At 43.4% G+C, this 13,137-nt stretch overlaps 1 long non-coding RNA gene across 4 annotated transcripts; it reads left to right on the forward strand.

Moving 5' to 3' along the window:
• The first annotated feature begins 5,941 nt into the window (after positions 1-5,941).
• Positions 5,942-8,386, forward strand: LOC129595278 (uncharacterized). Of its 4 annotated transcripts, none has more exons than XR_008691296.1 (4): positions 5,942-6,391; positions 6,932-7,192; positions 7,260-7,701; positions 7,881-8,386. It is a non-coding gene; the product is annotated as an uncharacterized LOC129595278 (long non-coding RNA). The 4 variants fall into 4 exon arrangements; XR_008691295.1 differs by having other exon boundaries at positions 7,480-7,701; XR_008691297.1 differs by having other exon boundaries at positions 6,932-7,701; positions 7,785-8,386.
• Positions 8,387-13,137: the final 4,751 nt, after the last annotated feature.

Consider the following 13,137-nt stretch of genomic DNA (forward strand, 5'->3'; position numbering starts at 1 on the left):
TACTGCTTTGCGCAGACAACCCGGAAATTACCCACACAGACACCGAATAATTACACAGCCGACCTTTAAGGTTTCGACTGCTTAATCCTACGGTCCAATTTAAATTAAAATTTAATTTAATTGGCGAGGAAGCTCACCAGTGAGGAAGCTCACAATTGCGAGGAAGCTCGCTGAAAATAAATTAACTAGGCCAGATCAGGAACGCTGACCTCCTTCGGCGTACCTTTGCGGTTCGACGCCTTTCAGAAACGGACCACTTTTTACCAATAAATTACCATCAAACTTTCCACCAATAATTTTCTGTTACATCGGGAAAATTAAAAGACACCGGTGGGCGCCATGTCGTGTATAAGCGTTCACGCCGGTTAAGGCTCCATGAACAATCTTTACTCTTCCACGCCTGTAATGCTCAATCGGTAGGCACTCGTACTCTCAAACTGTAACAGAAGAACTAAGGTGGAAATAGGACGAACGAGTCAGGAACATAGAAGATCAGGAATCCCTCAGGAACGAGCTAACCACAACTTCCGGTCGTAAGTCCTGTGAGGATCGGCAAGAGCTGGGACGATTGTGTCACGAGCAAACCTGTATACTAAGCGATAATCCGGGAACAACTATGCACTTCAGTAGGAACAAGTATTGCTGTCTCTTTATCCAATTCACATCACAGTTCACAACGCTAGGAAATCGTAATTAGAAGCAGTCTCAGAAGTAAATCTCAGACTACTGATCCCGATATTAGGCATCACCAGAACTTATATAGACTTCGCGTTATGACATCATATACATCGCTAGTAAAAGAGAACAGCAAATCACAGAAGAGATTGACTAGATTATCCTTTACGTTGCAGGTGGAAGGCGGACAGTCAGCATCCAGTACGTACATCCGGCGTATGATCCTACTCCCATACGTCAATATTGTAGATCCGCTCGCCTAAGCCGGGTGAACGGGTGGGGCCCCACGGCCCCAAATCACGTTGAAGGACCCATGCGCCTAAAAATAAACATCGAACGCCACCGCCGCCGCTTATTAACGCCGCCGTGTATTTGCATGTTTGAGAATATGTATAAATCCTATTTTAAACATTTTAAATTTTCTTCATACTTAAAGCACAACTGGCGCTAGCGCGACCAATACATGCAACAATGTATTTATTATGGTTTCATACAAGCTGTTCGTGGTCCTCGGCCACCGATGAAGCCTCGACAGGTACTTTGTAGTTACCTCGACACCTACTTTGTAGTTATCGCGGCTTTATCGGTGGCCGAGGCGGAAGTGTTCGCTGTTCCTTATTCACTGTTAAGGCAGAGAGGTAGCCCATAAAAGCTAGGGTAGTGATCTAGCACGGGAATACAAACCTGGCTAACAGGGGAAGAATTGCAGATTCACACACGGTAAAAAGTTTACAGAACAGGCTGGTGCAAGGAAAACTGAAGAACAGAGACTAATAATAACATGTTTCAGCGCACTACGAAAAACACTTGAGAGAACGGCGCTGTAATCGTATTTTCTACTTTCATGATTATCTGTATCCGGCATCTGCCGCCGCAGTGCCTCGGACAAGGGTAGCTTGTTTAAACCGAATATGGTCCAGAATTTGCGTTCCTGTGAGAAACTGTGACCTAAAAAATTTTGTGGCCCAAAAATCTTAATAACTTCAATGCATTTGTAATACAGGTCGTTCGCGCCAAGTGTGGACAGTTTTTATTTGTAATCTGGCCTAGCGAACTACCCAAATAAGATACCAAACATTGAGTGAAAGTTCATCTCCGTAGATACGTGATACTACGATAACAATTACACGTGCAAAAGAGCATCGAATAATCGAAAATATATATATATAGACATCAGCGTAGAGAAGTCGGTACAGCCTTATAAAACTGCTCGCATGGCATTGTACATGCACGTACAGCTACTTGAGATGCATCTCGTATATTAATTGGCGTATATATACATACAAAACTAATATTTCTTCCGCTTCAGTATCTAAATACAGACTGGATATGAGCGCAAATAGATAAATATATATAAAGGAAGAAAACTTTGTAATACATGATTATAAGTACGAATGGGCGATTAATGGTCAATGCAAAGCAAAGGTCAAGGCAGTGTTATGTTGTCCGTCGGTTTGTCTGTCTGGGCCCGCGCTCAAGCTCGGACTTGGACTCGGACTTGGACCACTGAAACCTGGACTTGGACTTCACTTGGACTCTAAAACTCGGACTTCACTTGGACTCTAAAACTCGGACCTTACTTGGACTCTAAAACTTGGACTTTATGACTTAGACTTGGATTTAGGCGTTTCTCAATTCTTCTTACGTTTCTTCATGTTTTCTCAGGTTTCTTAGGATTCTCAGGTTTCTTAGGTTTCTGAGGCTTCTTTGGTTTTCTTAGGTTTGTTGGGTGTTCTTAGGTTTCTGAGATTACTAACATTTCTTAGGTTATCTAGGTATTCTTTGGTATTCTGAGAAACCTAAGAAACCTAAGAGACCTAAGAAAACATGAAGAAACGTAAGAAGACATAAGAAACATATAAGAAACGCCTAATTCCAAGTCCAAGTCATAAAGTCCAAGTTCTAGAGTCCAAGTGAAGTCCGAGTTTAGAGCCCAAGTGAAGCCCAAGTTTCAGAGTCCAAGTGAAGTCCAAGTCCTAGTTTTAGTCCAAGTCCGAGTCCAAGTCCGAGTTTAGAGCCCAAGTGAAGTCCAAGTTTTAGAGTCCAAGTGAAGTCCAAGTCCTAGTTTTAGTAGTCCAAGTCCGAGTCCAAGTCCGAGTTTAGAGCCCAAGTGAAGTCCAAGTTTTAGAGTCCAAGTGAAGTCCAAATCCTAGTTTTAGTAGTCCAAGTCCGAGTCCAGGTCCGAGTTTGAGCATGGGCCGTTTGTCTGTCCGGTGTTTGTCGGTTTGACCTTTCTAGTTAAAAAAACGTGACAACTAAAAAACTAACAAAACGATGCGCTATAACAACGCTATAAAAGAAATTTCTAAGTACAGTACCGATCTGCTATCTGCATATGGTTAATCATAACGTCCATTTCTCTCATGCACTACGATCATTATCATCCTCATATTTATAACTTAGGCAGGAATGGCTGTCCCGGGAATTCTCTCCGTCGAGGGAATTTTGGGAATCTAACTTAATACACGTTTCTCCTGGACCATGACTCAGGAATATCGTGTATTAGACCAGATTACCGAAAATAAGACAGATGTGACACAGTGAGTGTCTTTCCTGTCCTTTGTGCGATAACCCAACAGAATCTTTAACCAGTGTTGCATTCACCGATTTGTCAACGGAAATACGTAGGTCGACCATGTCCATGTCAAACATATGCGATGCCAGCCGCGAAATATCCCAGGCCATTGACCATTTACCGTGACCCGTCGTACCACAACGGAGCCGTCTACGGTGATGCTGCGTTTTTTTTCGAGACGGAGCCGAATCCGCGTCGAAAAGAAACTAGCATACTTTCAAACCCGTATCCTGTCGCAACGACAGCATACCTAGAGAAAACATTATTAAGCCCGTATATTTCACCTGGTGAAGGTTCAGGCGTAGAACAGACAACAGCCTACCAGGAAAGCAATGCGTCTACGCATGTGTTGCGGCATGTGTTCGTTCTGCATAACGTATTACATCAAACAGGAGCGCTCGGGTTTTGCGCACTCGGTTTTGTCGTTTCCGTTTCTTTCCGTTGCGGTGTGGTATAGACATATTAGACAGTCCCCGTTTAAAATGCATGCGAGAAGCCAATAAACATAAACATGTGAAGATTAAATATTGCAGCCTATAAAAACAGCTGATTGGACCGCGCAAAACATCTTGCAAAAATTTCTAAAAAAAACAGTATCAGAAATTCAGTTTTACGAATTAAGGAAATATAGTTGCAGTATTGCAATTTAAGTCTATAAGTTTTATGTTAAAAACAGTCGGAGTGCGCGCGCGCCGAGAATTTCCAGAGTGCGAAATGGCCAGAATAACCTAATTCTCCATTTCGCATAAAACATTTCCCTATTAATTTTAGGGATAAATCTGCTGCAGAATTTCACTGTACGATAAAACAATTACATACTTGTACTGCCGTAGTCAGATATTTTGAACTGCATAAGGTAGTTTAGGTTATAATTTTATTACGATAATTATACATTTGTACATCAAGCTGTCTTGAAAATGTATTCACAAAAAATAAAAAGTGATTAAAATAATGACATCAAACCTGTTTCTTCGTCGTATCTGATAAGCATGCACCGTCCAATAATCGGTAAACTTTTCACGCCGACTTTCTGTTGCATCTTCATATTTGAACGCCATACAAATAGCAAATACATTTCGTTGCAAACCTGAAACGCATATGCTGTCTATCTGGCGCTGATGGCCGATGCAGAACCTGGCAAATCAAAATTTTCCAACGCGTTCTCCGATATTAGCGCCCACCAGGGCCCACTGGTCCGCCACCGAGAGTCAGGTGTATCCGTCACCCGCGATATCTTGGCTACAACCAGCAATTGCCCACCTGATCCGTTCACAATCCATGTTCTTCGTTACGATGGCCAGAATGTTCTTATTGGCCACATCCCCGGCGAGGAAGACCCTCTGCACGGCCAGTAACGGCGAGGGCTTTTTTCGATGATTGTTTTCTTCGTTAGCCATCAATGGCACACAAATATCATTGATGGCTGTATGCCATTGATGGCTAACGAAGAAAACAATACAGATATCAGACGACCTTCAGGTTTGTAGAAAAGTTTATTTGGTATTTGTATGGCAATGAAATTTGATTATTTTTGCAGCAAGCCTTTGCCAGAGCCGTTCCGGCAATTGTCCCACCGCCGGGAAACGGTAGCTGCTGCTACCGTTAACGGCGCGGCATCAACTGTCGTCCAAATTGGCGATTCAGTGATGAAAACAGGATACGATAGCTTGTCGAAATGGTGTGTGTGTTATTCGTGTTACTTAAGAACAATAAGTGCACTTAATATAAATACAAAGCAAATGTATGGTAAGTAGTCCAGCTCTCGCCAGTTGATTGCCTACCGTTTCCCAACGCAGTCCCGGTGTCCGACGTGGGTAAAGTGTTTGTGTGGATGCATCGGTGTGGGGGTGGAATAAAGATCCAATCCCAAATGCCTGGTAATAGTCATAGATCTTCTACTCAGTTTATCCGTCTTTACATGCAGCTCCTACTTACGAACCTTCAGATCACCGTTGGTTCGTCAGCTTGAGAACAGCGGCAGTTAGCTTCATAATTTGGCTTGCTGTTTCGAAAAACGAAATTCATCTCGCCTTAGTTACGCTGTCACACTGAAATACATAACTTAACGGTGGGAGCGCATTAAATAAATTTTTTATCAATATGCGGGCCGCAATTTCTGTTCACGTGGCAGTTGCGCACTGCAGCGCTTGATCGAATATTTCGCGGCCAAAACCACTTTGCAGTGCAACAGGTAGTTTAGCTGGCAGGTGGAATAAGTGCCACATCGGTCGGTTGAGATCTTTCTATACAGTGAACTGAACTGAATCCGAACCTTCAACCCGAAACGTTGCATTTCTGTATTACCTTCGTGATGCTGTCCGCATGGCTATCGTAGATGCTATAACGCTGCTTCAGTTTTCGTTGGCAGAACTTTCGAGCCGTTAGAAAGCTCAGAAAAAACTGCAAATTTCGATCACTCGGAAATTTGAACCTTTAATAATTTTTTCGAAAAAAACGCTAAGAGTTATCAAAATTTACTCTGTTTTGTCCATTTTTCTAATGAGGCCAGCCTGTAAATTGGCCAGTGTCTAACTCTAACAACGCAGCTTTATTTAAAAGCTTCGCAATTTGCTTTTCATGAATGGATTTCTGGTTCTTCATCCTATTATCATCTCCAACAGGCACACGATCGCGATATCCTTAGTTGGGATACCTCTTCAAATGTTCCGGCAAGTTTCACGGGAATGGTGCTCCTATCGTTTGACAGTTGCTTTGCTTTACTGTAGTAAAAGCAGCGCTATATTCAAACTTAGTTGTTGCTGTTTGTTAGTTCTGCGTAATGCGAAGTTAACTTCGTGCGAATTCCAACTGGCAAGACTTATGCAGTACTAGCACTTAATACTTACTTTTAGATAACGGTTAAATAACTAGTGTAAATGTTTTTTGAATGCGGCACCGCATTCAAAAAACAGGTAGCCACCTTAAGGCAGCACGAGCCTTCCGCCAAATTCAGACACGAAGACTTAAACCTTTTGAATAGCGGAAGTTGTGATACCAATTACGGAAAATCTTCTACTGATTGTTTTGCAGATTTTGCAAAAACAAAACGCCGTGCGAGCGTTTTGTGGTCGTCTAAGAGTGGACATTCAGCTTCAACGAGGCTGATCGTGTCAGTGGCGGTCTGCCTACACTTGAACGAAGGTATGTCTCGACACGGAAGTGAGTAGATCAGATTACATCAAATTTGTTAGTTTTTTAACTACATAGTAATGGTACACACTTTATCTCCAACCATGACAGCAATATGGCGGCATGCAAAGTGCTATACTGCTTTAAGTTATGTGGTACACGAAACAGTTTCGCCGCGGCGTTTCTTGTGGTCTAGGGTCGATTGCAGAATCGCTGATTTCGAGCGCAGTATGTTTAATATGATAGCCAGGCAGAAGGGCGACAAAAGTTGGTGGATCCGTAGATGAGACGCTACCGCAGATCGACTGGCACATGTTTAATTATTTTTGTCATCCACTGTATTCTATAAGTAAAATAACGGTGATATTTTTTGCATTTAACGTTAATACATCGGTGATTTACTTACATATTCCACGTAGTTTGCGCGGGGTCTACTAGTTATTATTATTGTTGTTAAAACTACAGAGTACAGTAGCATGATGATTTACGCTCAGCTACAACTTCCGTCGGGGAACCTGCAGTAGAGTTTTCTGACGGCGCATTTGTCACTAGGTGGAATCAGTCAAGCACCGTTCCTGCCGGCAAATCCTTTTCCAGCCAAGTGGAATGAAGATCAGCATTCTGACTAACCGGTGCCCGAAAGAGCACCCGATCGGCGGCCTGGTTGGTCTGGACGCTGAACGTGCTCTGGAGATGGTAAAAACCGACGGGGAAGCGTCTCTTCTTCAGCGTTGTAGGAGGAGACACTCCTGCGGCAGTCATGGCTGTCGGCGAGCGGAGGTTGCCATGACAGGATTTAGGAGCCCTGCCGAAGTATGGCTGCACATTAAGAAGCACCGGAAGTATAAATATGAATCATTTTTATCGAAGAAATTTGCAGTATTCGCGTCTTTCGCTGTATTCTCTGGATTGTTTCCTAAACCGGCAACGTAGTCGGCATGGAAACTGGAGTGTTCAACGTTTTTGGTATAATCGTTCACAGAATTAAAGGCATTGAAAACTCCTTTTTCCATGCCGTTCACGAGTCCGACTCCTGAGGGCACATTATGGAACAAGGTCATATCTGGCTTTAATATCTTCGGCCTGTTTTGTTTATTCAGATGCGAAAACCGAAGAAAGTTCAACTCACTCTTGATATGCTGTCACATGGAATGTGTGCGAACTCAAGTGTAACAATTATGAGGATGGAGGGATGACTGTAATCATTGTGACACTACAGTTTCTCGGAAACTGTTTGAACGCCTGGCTGGAAAAACCGTGTTATGGCAGTTCTCTTTTGGCAGAAGCACCTGGCTGGTTGTCGGCTACGACTTTGAATCATGGTAAGCCATCTGGATAACTGTCCGCTAATTCACGGCATTCGACTAGCATTATTATAGTAATAACTCTTTTTAAAATTACGCAGTAGCCATCAAAATACAATAAAGTACAAACGCGAGCACAACTCCTTGGTTAGTATACTTTAATGGACCTCGCTCTTTGGTGACCCATGCGCCTGCAGGTTCTTTAGTCCGTTCTTGGCTTACCACGGTCCTGCCTACAACAGCTTCTTGGGGGTGCGGCTGTTGGTCGAACACGCCGACTGGGCGGCGCCGGCCATGGCAACACAGAAACCGACCGGATATGTGCGCACGTGTGCTGACTTAACGAGTCGCTGGAAGTACAGAAGTATTCGTTTCCAACGGCCGATGAACGTACTGTATCTGAAGATCTAGAGGGAAGTAAACGTGTACATGCGGATTTTTTGTTGGAATTTGAGCCGGGACAACTGCTAAGTCAGAATGGGACCAGCTTCAGGCTTTTATGTGTTGTAATCTCGTGATGAAACTCTCGATGACTGATGACGTCCCTTACAATGTTAAACTGTGAACTTGCTTGTCACTGTCGTAGTTTGGTTATTATGTATAAATTAATAAGAACCAGTCATGTACTGTTGTACTTTTGCTGGTTAGGCTGCAATTTCGCTCAGATAGCATGCCGGTGCTGTACTTACGTAAGAAATTTATTTGTACAAAGACGGTACAATTAATAAAATAATACACAGCCTGGATTACAATGTCAGAAGTTGTGCTTAACGGCTAGGAAAGTTTAAGTGCTTTTTATTCAGCTACGAAGAGATGCCGGAAACACGTAATTAGCACAAGGGCCGGTGCAGAAATAATTTAAAATTTTTTGAATCCCCTTAGCTGGCTTTCTGTGTACATACTAGTACATTCTTTTGCAAACGATCAGTCGCCAGGACGATCAGCCGGTTTTTGGATAATCAGGAGAGGAAATCGAACGAAATGCCCAAGTACACCCGGCATGTCCCTCCTTTGGGCGTATAGTTGAATCCATGTCGTCATGATGCTGCTGGGAACCATAACCCTTCCCGTAAACTGAGCAAACGCTGGCTGCATGATCAGTTTTGCATGACACGCTTAGTCACCGGCGAATTGGCTTTTGATGGATGAATATCCACCAATAAAAAAATGAAAACGCATGAACTTTACCGGCACATTCACGGGGATTCACCATCTTTTCTACACTTGACAGTTATTGTGATGAGGAAATGTTGTCGGCAGCAGCGATTTGCAGGGCAACAGGGCAACGGTGGCTTTGGTTCATGGCTCATGCACAGCTCATTTAAGGGTGGTATGAATGTCACTCACTAAAGCACAATACTGTACGTAGCCATGCATTACATTCAACTTCATCGCTTCCAGGATTCATTTGTCCCTGAGGCGGGCTTAGAGGTTGTCGCCTTGTCCGATGGACGGTGACAGTTATAAAGTTATTGTCAAGCATTCAGTGTTCTAACAACTTTGTTAAGTGTACATGAAAACGAACTGCATCTACGCCAATGCTATACCGCTCGTCCGGACATGCGTTTAGAGAGCACATGACAAAAAACACCGGTTAATTGTTGCAAATATTGAGACCACCTATTTTGCGCGCTCTAGACTATACACTGTATAACTACCGGTACGGCGGTACCTACCCGTTCGAAAGTAAAATGTATCTAAATAATTTACCCTGATCAATCACTGCAATTTGCAACGATTAAAACGAAATAAAAAACGGACTGCTCCAGTTGCTCCCACTGGAGCGATTGATGATTCCACAGTTGATTAATCCGCTTACCCATGTTTCTGAGAACATCCAAGCAAAGGGCTAGAGCTCTTTGTATGGCTCGCTTTCAAATTTAAAATCTGATTCTTATTTGCGTGAGGTTGAAAGGTTGTATCACACTTTTCAACCTGACCCAACTAAAAAACAGATTTCCGGTTTGTAAGTTGAAACGAAATTGTCGTCGAGGCTGGATAAAGTTTACTGGTGTACATAGGTACTTGATACTTCCATCCAGTTCCGGGCAATATGGTGGGCAGTTATCGCGGCTTTGCACCACAAATGCGATCACCGCTTCTGCAAAAGGCATTCGGTGCGGATTTCTGGGGAAATCGGGTGACGGCGTTGTGGTCGTCATTTGACTTTATGGATTTACGGTGTGTCCGGTTGCTGTAAAGGAGGGTTTGCCTAGGTGGATCACTGACAGGAATGGAGCGATGACGTGGTTTGTCTACCGCTGGCAGGTCCGCAAATATCTGCTCTGTAGAGCTTCCGTGAAAGTTGACTTTCGTCCGAAACAGATCCTCCATGTTAGCCTTTAAGATCGCTGCCGGTTCGGTCGCTGTCACTTTCATGAGACTCCGCCTATTGAGGATTTGTACTATTCCATCAAGCGTTTTTCAGCACAGACGTTGTGACATTCATTCAAGAGAGCATCATCCGCGGTAATTAATACTTTTCACCGTGGCCAGCACGGTGAAGCCCCGGAGTAGCATCAAGGCCTTTTGGGAAATGGCGGCCAAACACCAGTCTTGTCAGTCCAACGTACACCGGTGTTAATCAGGCCGTAGTGGGATCTCAACCGCAGAATGCGATCTTACCACGTGCACTTATCTGTACTTGCCCGTTCTTCAGGAATCCATCATGGCGTCGTGAGCGGGGTAATGCGGAATTGGAAGATGATGCCACCGTCCTGTTGGTCGGGGGATGGATAATGATGTTCGGTGGGCGGGGTGGACTTTGGGACGTTGATCAGTAGATGCGATGTGGATGCTGGTAGCACTGCGACCCTTATTAACTGGAGACCTTTATCGGTGATCTGGTCATTGGTAGTCCAGAATCCAGATGGTGATTCGTCTGATTAAATATTCGACTCCACTTCGCTCATCTGGAAACAAAAGTTTAAGCATCAATTACGTTAATTGGAAACATTAGTTAATTTGCTAAATTCGAATACGTAGAAGCTTGACAAGTTCGAATACATACAAGGAATGCCGTCATATGGACATATAAACGAAAAACTTTGTTCGTCAACAGCATCGATGGTCACGTGAATCTGAATCAATTCTTAGGAATTTGTCACTAACATGAAGTAAGCATTTGAAGTTACTACCAAAGCATCTGAAACCGAAGTTGCTCCTCGGAATGAATGAATGCTTGGGCTCAAACCAGTGAAACCCCTGAGCCAGTCAGTTCATCGAATTATCCACTTACAGCGGTCAGAAAGTTATTACATATATCGAAAGGACTGACCAGGAGCCATGACTGTTGGAAGCTTATTACTAAAAGCTCATTACTCAACCTTCTTATTCGTGTTACTTAAGAACAATAAGAGCGCTTAATATAAATACTTAGTACATGTAAGTAGTCCAGCTCTCGCCAGTTGATTGCCTACCGTTTCCCAACGCAGTCCCGGTGTCCGACGTGGGTAATGCGTTTGTGTGGATGTATCAGTGTGAGGGTGGAATCAAGATGGAATCTGGGTACGAGGCAAGCGGCAACTCTTTCCCATCGCTTTAGTAAATTTTATCACTTTCCCCGCTGCATCTTTCCGTGTGCAGGCGCTCACGTGATACTTGATTTCAGCCGTTTCACGTCTAATAAACCGCTTTGCAGCTATAGTTGATTACGCAGACTGATAAAGAATATAGCGAAGAGGACGGCAGGTGAGATTTTATCGCCGGCTAAGTAAGCGCTGATTACAATGGTGAATAGATACGATATCACGTGAGCGCCTGCGCACGGGTAAGATGCAGCGGGGAAAGTGATAAAATTTACTAAAGCGATGGGAAAGAGTTGCCGCTTGCCTCGTACCACAAATGCCTGGTAACAGATCTTCTACTCAAGTTTACCCGTCTTCACATGCAGCTCCTACTTACGAACCTTAAGATCACCGTAGGTTCGTCAGAATAAAAACAGCCGCAGTTTACTTAATTTGCCGTGTTGTTTCGAAAACGAAATCCAGCTCGCCTTAGATACGCTTTCACAACGAAATATGTGCGAACTTAACGGTGGGAGCGTATTAAATTTAAGTTTTTTAATTAATAAGCGCGCCGCAATTTCTGTTCATGTGGCAGTTTCAAATTGCAGCGCTTGATCGAATATTCAGCAATCAGCAGCCACAACCACTTTGCAGCGCAACAGGTAGTTTAGCTGGCAAATGGAAAATTAAGTGCTACACCGGTCGGTTGGGGTCTTTCTGTACAGTGAACTGAACTGAATCGGAACCGGCAACCGGAAACGTTGCATTTCTGTACTACCTTCGTGATGCTGTCTGCATGGCTATCGTAGATGTTATAACGCTGCTTCAGCTTTCCTTGGCAGAACTTTCTAGCCGTTAGAAAGCTTTGTGCATTAAGTTTCTGTTTAGGTCAGCCAATAAAATTGGCCAGTGTCTAACAGTGCAGTTTTTTTTAAGAACTCTTCTAGCTTTTCATGGATGGATTCCTGGTACCGTTCATTCTATTATCACTTCCAACATGCACTCTAACACGATATCTTTAATTGGGACACCTCTTCAAATTTTCCGGCAAGTTTCACGAGAATGGTGCTGCTATCGTTTGAAATAACTAATTTGACAATCGCAATGGTTTTACTGCAGTAAAAGTAAAGCTTTAGCCATTGCATGACAGACTGCCGTCAAACACTTTACCATTTCCGAAATTTTGTATATTCGTTTTAAATTATAACATCGTAAACATATTTAGTTGTACATACTGCACGTTTTATCGCTTTTTCACAGCATAATAATAGAATCAATAGAATAATAGATCCATACTACCGAAAAGAGGGGCGGCAAGCGCTTTATCTCGTACGTCAGAAGACTGGAAACTGCAAAACGCGGCAAAATGGCCTAGCTGAAAACGCTAGCGTGGTAGCGTGCGAGTTTGATTCGGATGAGAACAAGGTCTACTACATTGTGAGCACTATTTACTTGCTGTCGCTGATAGCGCAAAACGAATAAAATCGCTGATAGTGTCGTGTATAAGCGTTCACGCCGATTAAGGCTCCATGAACAATCTTTACTCTTCCACGCCTGTAATGCTCAATCGGTAGGCACTCATACTCTCAAACTGTAACAGAAGAACTATGGTGGAAATAGGACGAACGATTCAGGAACACGAGAAGATCAGGAATCCCTCAGGAACGAGCTAACTACAACTTCCGGTCGTAAGTCCTGTGAGGATCGGCAAGAGCTAGGACGATTGTGTCACGAGCAAACCTGTATTCTATGCAATAATCCGGGAGCGATCATGTACACCAGAAGGAACAAGTATTGCTGTCTCTTTATCCAATTCACATCACAGTTCACAACACTAGGAAATTGTAATTAGAAGCAGTCTCAGAAGTAAATCTCAGACTACTGATACCGATATTAGAAGTAACAGGAACTTATATAGACTTCGCGTTATGACATCATATACATCGCT

This window comes from Paramacrobiotus metropolitanus, unplaced genomic scaffold, assembly GCF_019649055.1.
Source record: "Paramacrobiotus metropolitanus isolate TYO unplaced genomic scaffold, Prichtersi_v1.0 Parri_scaffold0000076, whole genome shotgun sequence".
Classification (NCBI taxonomy): domain Eukaryota; kingdom Metazoa; phylum Tardigrada; class Eutardigrada; order Parachela; family Macrobiotidae; genus Paramacrobiotus; species Paramacrobiotus metropolitanus.